The 13,663-nt window shown below is 40.0% G+C and overlaps 1 pseudogene; it reads left to right on the top strand.

Annotated features, from left to right (window-relative positions):
• The window catches only part of LOC118978954 (60S ribosomal protein L28-like), a 57,402-nt pseudogene extending 44,192 nt beyond the window's left edge, over window positions 1-13,210 (top strand).
• The last annotated feature ends 453 nt before the right edge of the window (window positions 13,211-13,663 follow it).

The raw sequence follows: 13,663 nt of genomic DNA, 5'->3' as shown, positions 1-13,663 counted from the left end.
TGTTCCTCCAGCAGGTTGGGCTCTGCTCTGAGCAGCCCAGGACACTGAACTTGCTGCAGAGCCGTGACCTTTACCCTGAGTTCTCAGAAAGCACTGACCGCCAGAGCCAACTGCTTTTCAATGTATATCAAAGGCTAAAGCAAAAAGCAGACATCCAAAAGAAAACCCTACTGCATACGGTGTTTTTAGGGAAATTTAGGTAATTCAAGTCTTTTTATATGGAGAGCTTAGGATTGGGGAGCATGTGAACTACTGGAAGGTCACGTATCCAATACGACTCTGTATCATCATAGCCCTAAGGAAAACATCTGATGGAATTCTAGAAATATAAGCAGCAAATTCTATTGCCATAAATATCACTGCATGCTATTCATCTCTCTTCATTCATTCTGCCCTTCCTTCCTTTTCTACTTTTTTTTTCTCTCCTTTTTCTCTTTCTTCTTATGTTCCCATCCTTAAATTTTTTCCCCTCTGGACACTATGCAATTTCTGTCCGCCACCTCACAAAGACAAATTTCTAGAAAGAGTAGTCTATACAGCATGGGGGAAAAAGTAGGTTTACAGTTACAATACAAATAAGTAACGCAATAATTAATGGATAATAAAAACGAGTAAATTCTGTGTTCCTCAGTCTCACAACTGTAAACCGACTTTTGCCCTGCCCTGTGTACTAGCTTTTACTTTTCTCCCCTCCTATTAACTGGCGAAGCCATCGAAGTGTGGTTTTCATCTTTCGCAACCTGCTAACGTATTTTTCACCAAAATCACAAATGATGTTGCTCCTAACTGGGAAATCTAGTAGATGGTTCTGATCCCTTATTGGTCGTTTCTGCATTGTCTGGACTTGTGGGTTATTAGCTCCATTGACAACCTCTCTACTTTTTTTAAGTTCAGTGCTGCAAGCTGCCCTTACGGCTCACTAACCACGCCTCCTCTGTCTGCCTCCCTCCCCGTGGACTCCGCCCATTCGCCAGTGTTGAAGACCACGGCGCTAGTTCCGTAAGGACGTGAGTGAGCAGTCACAAGCCCTGCAAGACGTGCACACGCACACAGTTAGACAGCAATGAGAGGGCAAGCCCAGGACCACAGGAGACACCTCGTGTGGTGAATAGAAAGAATCGATGCAGGATATGGGTTGGAGTACCTCTGGGAGCATCTTGGCTGTACAGAACACGGGTGGCATTTAGGGTTTGCAGAAGGCATTTGGAACTTAGCACTGATACTCAGGGCCCTGGGCAAGCTACTTGAGTGCAGTGAGCACTTAATGGGAATAGTAATACTCACCTCATAGGACTGTCAAGAGAATTAAGGAAAACAAACTAAGTCCTTTTTTGTTGGTATGTAGTATGTGTTTCATGAGTATGTGTTTCATGAGTATGTGTTCATGTTCCTTGTTTCATAGAGAAGGGATGTCTTGAGAGACCTATAAATAATGAAGCACTATGTGAATTCTTAGAAAGAGGAAAGACATTTTAGGAGAGAGTTATGGAAGGAGAGAGGATTAGGAAGTAGGATTACCTATAATATGCTGTGTGAGTGCATGGTGCCCTAGGGAGAAAAATGTGTGCGTGACTAAAGGGAAAAAATGTGAACAGGTAGATTGTGGCCATAAAATCATTTTAGGGTGAAGACAGATGGTCCAACTTACTTATTGTATATTTATATATTAAGTATATATATATGTTTATTATATGTGTCATATATTCCAACTTTGATTATTTTATTGCAGATATTATTCAAATATAATATCTTAGTTCTTAAACTTCTCTGTCTTCTCCAATACACAGGAATGAACAATAAGAAGCAAAATAGATCGTGAAAGTACATGGTACATTAAAGGCAAAAAGGGTTATGAAGAAAAATAGAGTGAGCTGGGCTGAGAATGACAAGCGGATGCAATTTTAAGTAAAGTGTTTAGGTAAGGCTCCTCTGAGGTGATGTTGGACAAACACTTGAGTTGGATATTTATGGAAAAGGTTTTCCAGGAAGAGGGGATAGTCACTGCAAAGTCCCTAAAGCAGGAGTGTTCCTGGCACGACTGAGGAGCAGCAAGGAGGCTGGGGCAGAGCTGGGGGGTAGGGCAGTGAGGGGCGGTGAAAGATGAGGTCAGAGGCCGAGCGGGGCCTGATTGCAGAGGGCCTGGTAGGACACCGAGGATGGTGCCGTTTGCCCCCAATGTGCTGAGAAGTCACTGAGGCCTTGAACAGCAGAGGGGTTGACATGATCTAATTTAACTGCTCCCGTGGCCACCCTGATGCTGTGTGAAAGAGGAAGCTCTTGGGCCGCTTTCTCTCCTCTCCCCTCCATCCAAGGCTGAAGTGGCAGGGAGTTCTGGGACAGAAGTGGGAGAGCTGAGGAGAAACAGTGGACACCCCGCCTGTACCTCCTCCTGCCCCCTGGGGTCTGCTAAGCCTGAGCTGGGAAGGAAAGTATCAGATGTCTAGATGGTTAAATGAGACTTTTATAACTCTGGTTTGTGACCAAGGAGGTAGTAAACCATTGCTACACCCCATTAAGACACCACAGAATTAGACGACGTTCTTACGGTACTTCCATTGTACCTCCTGCAATGGCCATAGTGCAAAGCACTATATATTATGGCCCATTTTTTATTCTTTTCCCTTCAAAAATCATTCTTTTTGAGTACTCAGTCTGAAGTGGGTGCTTGTGAAAACTTACGCCATGATTACAAAAATGTAGGCTTATAACTAAGTTAAGGTTGTAACTAATTTAAGCCTCATCCTGCAGTTAGGCAGCCTGAATCTTCTTACTAATATACAGGAAGTGGTTGCTGATAATAGGTGCATTATCATTAACCCTAAGGTAACTTGGCAGTGCCTGCTGAGGAATGGGGAAAAGATGAGAAAGTTCCAAGGAATTCTCAAGATATTTTTGCATTCCTAGGCATATGTTTTTTTCTTTCAAGGTTTTTATCTTAAGAAGATCCTTAAAAGCAGACACAGGCATGCTCTGGGTATGTCAACGCAGGAGACATTTCCCAGAATCTCTTCTTCTGACGTCCTTTCATGTACATGTTCTCTCAGCACCAGTCAGGTGTCCGACTCCTGTGATTAGCTTCAGATCTCTTTAAGTACAATTTTTGATGCCCCAAGACAATTGATAAAGAAGGGGGGAATGATCATACCTCATGAGGACCACGATTCATACATACTAATTACAAAGTGTAATTTTTTAATTAAATCCCTTTTGAATTAGGGTTGCACAGAGAACAGTTTGTTGGTAGCCTTCCTGAGACCACAAGAGGGTCCAACTACTTCTGCCCTGTGGGGGAAAACCATTCCTGGTGCTGGAAACATAATCAGGGTGAGCACTGGAAAATGCTGCTTCCCAGGTTCCTGCCACCCCCTTTTCTGGAGAAGTGTGGGTCAGAGGCGAGGCGGTGAGGGGATGCACAGGCAGAGGCAAAAGCTGCTGCGTCCTTATCCCCTTGTACATGGAATTTTATTGTAGATACTGTTGCCCATCAAACACATTGTTAGATGGAAGTGTCACATGTTCCTTCACAGATGTTATTTCCGATTAAGCCACAGGCAGTAGGGAGAGGATGTAGCATGCATTTTCCTCTTCACTTGGTAGCATCCCATCTCCCAGCAGTCATTTCCAAAGCAACATTACTTGCATAACAATTGAGCCAATCTGATATTTTAGGTTGTGATGTCAAGATATATTACTTTGCAGCCTCCTGACTTAAAAAACAACCAAAGACAGGAAATGATTAAGGCCGAGTTGGGATTGAAAGGGATCTAAGGGAATGTCATCCATTATGAAAATCTTAAAAGCTTCTAATGACCTGTTACTCCCAAGAATAAGTGCTACTCTGTCTATTGAATTTACTTTTTGCTAAACAAGCTTTGTGTTTAATGATATCTTTCTCAATGGCCTAAGAAAGACCCACAAAAATTTATTTCGCAATGAAATACTTGGTCAACCAATCCATCACACAGACATCATCTGTGCTTCTGTCACTGTGTTTAGTTTAGTATTACATATTAAATGTATTTATGAATTATTCTGCTAAGATTATTGTCTGTTTAAGAATATTTGACAGGCCATATCTTAGAGGCCAAATGTCATTTCGCTTTTCTAAATATATTTTATATTCTTAAACCAAAGATGTTGTGCCTGAATATTTTCATGGCACAGAATGCATTGAGCAAAGCATAGAATGAAGGTAAATCTGAAAATAACAGCAGTGATTGTCATCAAATCATGGTGTTTTTTAAGGTAAGACATGCCATGAACAATCTTTCCACCCTCTTTCATTTATGATAGCAGAGGCCTTGTTTGTTTATCTGTGGCTGTACCTCCAAGTCCATAACAGTTATTCAGTAAATATTTATTGGATGGATGGATGGATGAATCGATAGATGGATGAATGGATGGATGGATGGATGGATGGATGGGTCAGCGGGTGGGTATATGTGTGTGATGTGGGGCTGGAAGTTGTGCTTTTTCTGTGAGCACAGGCGTAAATCCGGCTGTTTTGAATTACTGAGCTTTACAAACATTTACTGGAAGTCAGTGTCCCACTGTTTATGAGAAAAAGTGAAAGTGCCAAGGGCGAATGACTGCTTAGGAGAATGACGATGCTTCCCACTCAATGAAGCCAGTTTATTGGGGGGTTAGAAAGCAAGTTAAAATTTGAAACTGCTTTTCCCAAACAGATCATGGTCTTTCATATGAAAGGGTCATCCTGGAAATTGAAGAATAAATAGAAGCATAGAAAAGTTCCTGGATCTGATTCAGCGAGTGAAGTGTCCTTTTCCAGTGGGGGCGTTCACAAGGATGGGAATGAACACAAAGGCAAAAGTGGCAGCCACTGTGCAATGTCTTTGGGTGTGAGTTCCTGAGAGGAACAATCACTTCCACACAGACTTGACTATACAAATCGGCCGGCTCAACCCCAAGGAGGGCTAAGAATAGGGCTGGGAAGTAGCAATAATGAATTATTCTGCTGAGTTTATTAATATTTGGGCAGAAAAGGATGGATTCGTTTTAGAGCTAGGCATCATTTTAACATGCACATTATAGGTGGTGCCTTTTTTTTTCCAGCAGAAATAAATGTAGCTGTCCCCTAACAGGAGCAATTTCCCTTCATATTTCTTGCAGCTCTTGTCCCATGAGGCGACAGATGAGTATGTGATAGCAATACTGATTCCAGTGCTGAGACGCCATCTGATCCACCGGGGGAGCTGGTAGATTCAAATCAATGTCAGCCCCTGCCTTCTGGGCAGCCGTCTTTCAGTGCAGGGTTTGCTCTGCAGACCAGAAAAACAGCTGGCGACTCGCAATATGTTATACAAAAGACCTTTTAAATGTTTTGTTGTTTCCGGTTATGATATAGCGTTAGTCACTCCAAATAATTTTTTTTTATTTGTGGGACTGTTTGGTGAACCAAAATCCTGTTAATCAATTGGTACAAATGCAATGCCAGCTGAAACTGGTGTCTGCAGAATTCTGAGGCTGAGAAGTGACTGTGCATATATGTTATTTTAGATATAAATGCTTTATCCAAGGAAAACCTGGGGGGTTTTTTGGAAATCTAGTCCTGAAATTGCCTGTAAAATGCAAGTATGTGCTAAAACAAATAATTCTTGTGAGTTTCAAAATTTTACAAAAGCAAGAACTTTCACACAGGTCTGTTGTTAAGTTGTAGGGTGGGGTTATTAATTTCCAGTGTGTGTTGTTTGCATATGGCAGAATTGAAGGATGTGTCTTTGTTTTGGTTTAAGTTTTTTTCCCCTGTAAAAGATGTATAATAATTCCCATAAGTGCAAAAAACACATATTTCTATACTGAGGAAGTACTCAATGACTTAATCCCAGAAACTAAACCTCTTTCTCTCAGTTCTTTTTTGTTTTTATCTTTTTTGTGTGCTTTTTTTGCATGAGGTTTCTTTCTCATTAAAAAAAAAAAATAGTTTACTTCCTGATCTGTAATCTGGCTTTGTGGTCACAATTGGGGTCACTAGTGCAGAAACACTATGTGTGTCTAGATAAAGAGGCACGGAGAAAGCTGGCAAGACTTTTGGAAGGTCTAGACTGGATCTTCCAGTCTAGAGAATCTGGATCTTCCACTACAAGACAATGGATTTGAACTTTTCTGAGCATTAAATAGATTTTGAAGTCTACAAATGGCTATTTACTATCAAACTGGTATCCCAAATCAGATGAGATTACCCAAATTTCCATACCAAACCATCAGAGCTGCCAATGCCCAAATGATGGTCTCAGTGCATCAATCTGGTGCCTATTTACAGTTTCCAAAGTGTTTTCCATAGCCCTCTGTTGAATATTTTGATAAAATAGCTAAGTGAATGTCAGCCATCTCACATGTCTCTATAAATAAAGAAATATGTGAAGTACTATCATATTCATTAGTTCTAGGATATGTGTCGAGACTGTGGTCTTATTAAGAAGGAATCTCTATATTTGACAGCAATCATAATTAGCAGTTGTTCAGAGTGTGAAGAATTTTGATTGACTGATTGATTGGTTGGTTGATTTGGATGTGCTTCGGGCCTTGTCAACATGAATAAAGTATCTCACTGAGTTCATTTGTCTTGTATAGCTATTTTTATATGGACTTAATATTTTATGAACACTAATATCTACCATACACAGTGGCTTCTGAATAAATAACAAAGCAATTTCTTGAGAAAGATGAGACTTAAAGGAAGATAAAGAATATCAGACCAAAAGAGCATTTCCTGAAGTGTGTCCGGGAACACTAATTCTTGGAGAAATTAATAGGATTGGGAATAAAAAATGAGTAACCTAGTTATATAAGGCATTTCTGTACTCTCTTTATTTCATGATTGATCAGAACTTTTAATATGCTGTGAACATTGTAAATCTCAAAAAATTTAATCTAGTATGCATGCTCCTCCAACTTGCTTAATGAAATGTCTAGTCTGCATCCAATCCCCTAATTTGTTTTCCAAGACTATTTTGAAAAGCAGCCTTCTGTGCTGCTTGCTTGGTAAGTACAGACTTAACAACTATGCTGTAGTAATGAATAAACATTACTTATAAATAAAATAAATATCAGTTGAAACAACTGGACATTCACATGCAGAATAATGGATCTAAGTACACATCTTATACTGTTTACAAATATGAACTCAAAATGCATGATGAATGTAAATGTAAAACCCATTTTGAAACTCCTAGAAGATTACAAAGGAAAAAATCTAGGTGACCTTGGGTTTGGTGATGACTTTTTAGATAGAACATCAAAGGCATGATAAATGAAAGAAATCATTGATAAGGTGGGCTTCATTAAAATTAAAATATTTGTTCTACACAACATGTTGTCAAGTGAAAGAAAAGACAAACCAATGACTAGGAGAGGACATTTTCAAAAGATATACGTGATTAGAGACTGTTATCCAAAATATAAAGAGAACTTTTAAATTCAACAAACAAAGAACTAGGTTTAAAAATAAGCTAAAAACCTTAAGAGACACTTCATCAGCTGCTGTGAGAAGACCTCCCACCATATCTGCAATGAATGGTCACCCAGAACTGCGCCAGCTTCCTGATCAAGAGAAAAAAGCAGATGTACAGCACCGAACCAAATAATCTCAAGACCCACCACTCCTTTTGCTACACCTGGGCTGATTCACCACAAGAAGACAGGCGTGGAGCCAGCAGCAGACGGCAAAGGTGTGATGGTCATCATGCAGCAGAGATCCAGCCAGCCACGACCTACGTGAGGACCACCACCAACAAGAACACCTGGCCCACACTGAGCAGCGTCCATCACATGATCTGCAAGAACAAGTAGCACTCAGATCTGTGCATGGCCAATATCCACAGGACCAGCACCATCCTGAGCAGCCAGAAGCCGTGGTGGTGAGCCGACCCCACCGAGAGCTCCTGAGCACCCATCTGCCCCCCAAACAATAAGGGTGTCAGCCAACTTTCTTTTAAAAGGAGAGAGAGATACTCCATCAAAGAACATATACAGATGGCCAGTGAGCATATGCACAGTTGCCCCACATTGTATGTCATCAGGGAAATGCAAATTAAAACAATGAAATACCAATACACATCTATTGGAGTGGCCAGATCCACGACACTGACAGCACCAAACGCTGGGGAGGATAGAGAGCAGCAGAAACTCTCATGCATCACTGGTGGGAAGCAAAATGGTACAACCACCTTGGAAGACAGTTTGGCGGTTTCTTATAATGCCAAACACGGTCTTATGAGGGGGAACACAAAGAATCAGAATTTATTTATTAAAAATTGTGTATTTATTCTTAGATGTTTAAACTTCAGTCACCTTCAGTACACATTTGATGCAATACACCTGTTGAGACATTTCTTTCCATTGCTCAAAACAGTTTTCGAAGTTGCCAATTTTGATACCTTTTAGTGCTTCTGCCATTTTTGTTTCACCTCTTCCACATGGGCAAAATGTTTCCCTCTGAAGAATTTTTTCATCCAGGAGAAAACAACAACAACAACAAAGCTACTCAGGGCGAGATCGGATAAATAGGGAGTGTGGGTCACAGGGCTCATGCTGTTTTTGGTCAAAAACTGCTGAACACTCAGTGCGGTGTGGGCCAGCGCGCTCATAAATCACCCATGATGAAATGGGCAAACACATCGAAAGAGTCTTTGAAAAAATTTCACTGGAGCAGAACTCAAGGGAAGCCTGCACTTTGGTGGGCTCACCCTCCAGAAGATAACTGCAGGGTTTTTGTGGGTCCTTCTTTGTATGGGATCTAGCAACTGTGAACTATGTTTACTCAAAGGAGTCAAAATATATGCACACAAAAACCTGCACGTGGATATTTATAGCACTTCTATTTATAAATGTCAAAACTTGGAAGCAGCTAAGATGTTCTTCAGAAGGTGAATGGGTAAATAAACTGTAGTGTGTCCAGACCATAAAATATTATTCAGCACTAAAAAGAAATGAGCTATCAAGCCATGGAAAGACATGGAGGAAACTTGAATGTACTTATGTTACTAATTCTGAGACCCAGTCTGAAAAGTCTGCTTACTGTATGATTCTAACTCCGTGATGTAGAGGAAAAGGCAAAACTATGGAGACATAAAAAGAACAGAGGCTACCAGGGGTTGGGAGGAAGAAGGGAGGGATGAACGGACAGAGCACAGAGGATTTTTCATGAAATTGCTCTGAATGGTGCTATAATTTTAGATGTGTGTCATTATACATTTGTCCAAACCCACAGAATGTACCACACCAAGAATGACCTCCAAGGTGAACTGTGGTCTTTGGGAGACTGTGATGTGACAATGTGTGCTCAGCAACTGCATGCAGCAAATGTGCCACTCTCATGGGGGGTGTCGGTAGTGGGGGACGCTGTACATGTGTGAGAGGGGGGCGTATATGGGATACTTCGCACCTTCCTCAATTTTGCTTAGAACCTAAACAGCTCTAAAATATATTATTAAAAACAAAAATCCAAAATACATACCATAAAATTTAAGAACTTGGTGCTATGAAATATAATTTAATGCAGTATTTTTCATTATTTTTCATTTTGTTGGCTTTGTGAATTTTTTTTATCTGTCATTTATTTAGGGCCTGCTACATGCCGGATACTGAGCTAGGTACTTTAATATATATTAAAATCCACAATAATCCTATGAAGTAGCTGTAATTTTCCTCACTTAGTGGATAAAGAACTGAAGCTTTGAGTGGCTTAGTAACTTTCCCAAGGTTGCAGACCCAGTCAGTGGTGAAGGTGGAATTCAAACTTAGGCTAGAACTGACTCTGTTAACAATAATATTCCAAAAAATAGACTAAGTAACATATACAAAAATGTGTGTATGATAGAAAGATGAACCAGTTTTCACCTGACTCTCAAAAGGATCTAGGATCCAGCCCTGACCAGTATGGCTCAGTTAGTTGGGTGACAAAGCCACAGAGTGACAGGTCATGGTTTGACATGATTTGTAGTCAGGGCACAGGACACATGTCTGGGCTAGGGTTTGGTCCCTGGTCAGGGCATGTACAGAAAGTAACTGACCGAGGTTTCTCTCTCACATATCAATGTTTGTCTCCCTATATTTCTCTCTCTAAAAATAAATAAATAAAATCATTTTTTAAAAAGATCTGTGGTCCAAAAAATTTCAAGAGTCACTGGATTCAGCTTTCCACCCAGAGGCCCAGAGCAGTGATGTGGTTTCCTCAGCAACACACTACTAACTGGTAGAAGAATAGAAACTAGCAACATGCTCTCCTGACTTCCACTTGGGCAATAAGATACTATATCATCATTGATGGCTTTCGGCTTAGTTAATTTCAGAAAATGAAGGAGAACAAAACTGCTGTTAAAAGTTTAGAGCCATTTTGCTTGTAGATTAGGGGAATTTTCCATTAAATTCATTGTTTCATGATGAAACACTGAGACTGTTTCATACCCCAAAATGAGACTATAACTACAAAGGACATTAAAATATTTAAAACTGTTTAAGTGTCAAGGTGAGAGGAAAAACATAATGTCTAGGAAAAATAATTCAAACTGCCCTGGCTGGTGTGGCCCAATGGATTGAGCGCCAGCCTGCAAACCAGTTCAATTCCCAGCCAGAGTACATGCCTGGGTTATGGGGGAGGTCCCCAGTAGAGGACGCACAGAGGCAACCACACATTGATGTTTCTCTCCCTCTCTTTCTCCTTCCCTCCCCCTCTCTAAAAATTATAAATAAAATCTTTTGTAAAAATTAATTAAAGCAAGATATTTGAATAATAAAATACCCAACTACAGTAAAAATTATTGTATTCTTGTACAAGAATAATAGTCACCTCTGTAGTGTGATTTAAGTTGTGTCACTGTCCAAATGTCTATTCTTCCACATGCATTGTGTTAGATTAAGGCACCGTGTTTTAATACCACTTGTTTTAATGAAAATAACTCTAGAGTAGAAATGTATACAGCGGATTCTCAAATACTGAACGCAGTATGAGCTTAGACTTGGCATACCTCTTTTTATTGGTGTCAGGAAGTAATAGAGATAAATTTTGATGGGAGGAGGCTCATGGAAATGGTCAGAAAATGAAAGAATGCTTGAGGCAGACAGGCTAGGAAAGGCAGTAATTGAGAACAATAAATAGCACGTAGGGCACGTGGGAGACGTAGGGAGGGAGATCACCCAGTGGAGAATGTTGGACAGTACTAATGCCAATCGACAATATTTTACTCGTCGATGATATAATCCAATTTGGGGAACGCCCTCTTTACCATAGAGCAATGTATATTTACAGTCTTTTCAGCTTTTATAACTTGTTACACATCAAAACAAATGTTGGGAAGAGAAAAATATAGAGGACTATAACTCTAAGGCTGTCCTTGACCAGCTCTCATCAGGTGTAGCAGCTGCTGTGTATGTGGGAGAGAAGTGGTGGATGACCGGGAAATAAAATGAGCTGTGCCAGGGTGATGTCCTGAAATAGATAGAAGACTTGCAATTTCACACCGAGATCCACAGCCTGGCCTTGTTTTCTGGTTGCAAATCTGAGATGGCAGTAATCCATCTGTCAGCCTGACATCTTTTTATGCTCCCTTTCAATCACTCGCAGGAAAAAAATTTTTTCTAGATTGATTCTGATTTGGCAGCTTTCTTATTGCCTATCATGTTAAAGACATTAAAAGACAGCAACAAATTTCATTTTCTCTGATCCTCGGGGTTTTAAAGTTGAAATTTTACTCATTCTATTTGGTGCCCATGGACAGATAACTGACGAATAAATGAATTGTGAAACAACTGTTCTGTGTGCCTTTACATAAATTCTGCAAGGTGATAGGATGTGTGTATCTATTCAATAAACAAAGAAACTGAGCACATAATAGAAAATGAAAAAGAGATACTCCTAAAAAAGAGATGTCATTCTGTGTTGAACAAGGCTGTGCAAGAACCAGCAAGTCCCAGGGTCTAACTGAGAATGGAAATGGTGATAGTGCCCTGTGTAGACACAACAAACCAACAGAACAGGCACCCAGTGCCAGGTGGATTCAACTGGAAGCAAGTGATGGGTAACTTAGGGAAATCAGCTAAATGTGAAGGGCTGGGAGATTAGTAGCTATTAAGGCATGTGAAGATAAAAGTCCAGGACATGTATCAGCAGCAGCTATGTAAAGAAGCAAGTTCATGGCCTCAGACCCTGCAGAAGAAAGTCTTTGCTTTCCGTGTCTTTGTATCTTGCTTGTTGCGTTGAGATGACCCTGGGTTGTGCTTTATACATTAGAAAGGTCAATAACTGACTCAGGATTCTATGCTTTAGAGGAGATTTATTCATATAATGCCAAAGGACCTATCAGAATGGCAACAGAAGGTGGCCAGTGACATCATGGACTGATAAACTAGTCAGAGTTCCTCTGTGCATCATGCCATGGAGCCAAGCTTGCTGTTTGGTCCTAAGTGTCTCGGAGGGAAATGTCGTCGGAGTGCACATGCGTAGTGCAGAGACCCTATACACAGGCGAGAGGGTCAGATCTTAAGAGGTACCATGTTTATTTTCTCACTGGGAAGTAAGGAATGTTGTTTTGGTTTTGGCTGGTTTTGGTTGGTTTGGTTTGTTTCTATTAAAGAGTTTCATTCTGTGGTTCAGAAACATTCATTTATTTCAGGAACTACATTCTTTAAAAGTTTAGTTTCATTTTGATGATCTTCACATTCTTTTGGTTCCTCTTATTAGAATTTCAGTTACACTCTAATTCAGTTAACATCTATAAATTCCACATGAATATAAACTTAAGTAAGTTTGTTTATGGAAAGAGACCAACTCTAAAGTTCCATACTTTGCCCTTTAACTTTGCAGTTTGGTTCGTGATACCTTGAATAACTTTGAAGTCAGCTGACAATTTGGAAATGTATAAATTTTATTTAGATTTGGGGACCTTCCAACTTCTTCTGATTAAAATTAATCATACCCCAACCCTCACCCATTGTACTGTTCTATGTTGTCATATAGCTATTTGCGTGCAGATGCACATATCTGTCAAATCTCAGATACTGAAAGCTCTTCAAGACAAAGACAGGGCCATTCATTTTCAGATCCTCAGTAGCAAACACAAAGCCCAGTAACAAACATTCTGTGTCTCTAATGAATCAAGGAGAGTCAAGGTGACATCACCACAGTAACAAGCAAGAGTAGCTTGTATAAAGACAAAATTTCTAAATTTGGGAAATGAGTGTTACCTTGCAAGAAAGAAGAAAGAGAAAGAGAAAGATGAGGGAGATGGGGAGAGAGAGGAAGAGGAAAGAAAAGGAGAGAAGAGGAGAGGAGAATAGAAAGGAAGGAAAAAGGAAAAAAGGAGGAAAAAAGAGGTGTAGGAGGAGGAAAAAATTGAGATCATTTATGCAGATGTTATTGAAGTGAGGATGACTAAAGAAAAACAAAGCTATGATTAAAAGAGAACAATACTGAAGAGGGTTTTTTTACTGAGATAAAATACATATTGTAAAAAATGTAAAGCAACATATGTTTGGATGTTTAGGAAGTCCAAATCCTAGCACTTGCTCTTCATACCTGTGGAATATTACCTTTCTTAATAACGTGACAATTGCCTCAAAATCCAAGTACAAATGGGAAAAGGTGGCTTCAGGCAAGCGTTGAATGGAGTTTCGTGTCCCATCCAGAATCTAGACCTTCGGGTCACAT

This window comes from Sturnira hondurensis, unplaced genomic scaffold (assembly GCF_014824575.4).
Source record: "Sturnira hondurensis isolate 20B ecotype Veracruz unplaced genomic scaffold, ASM1482457v3 Scaffold0022201, whole genome shotgun sequence".
NCBI lineage: Eukaryota > Metazoa > Chordata > Mammalia > Chiroptera > Phyllostomidae > Sturnira > Sturnira hondurensis.
This window is presented reverse-complemented; position numbering and strand designations above follow the sequence as displayed.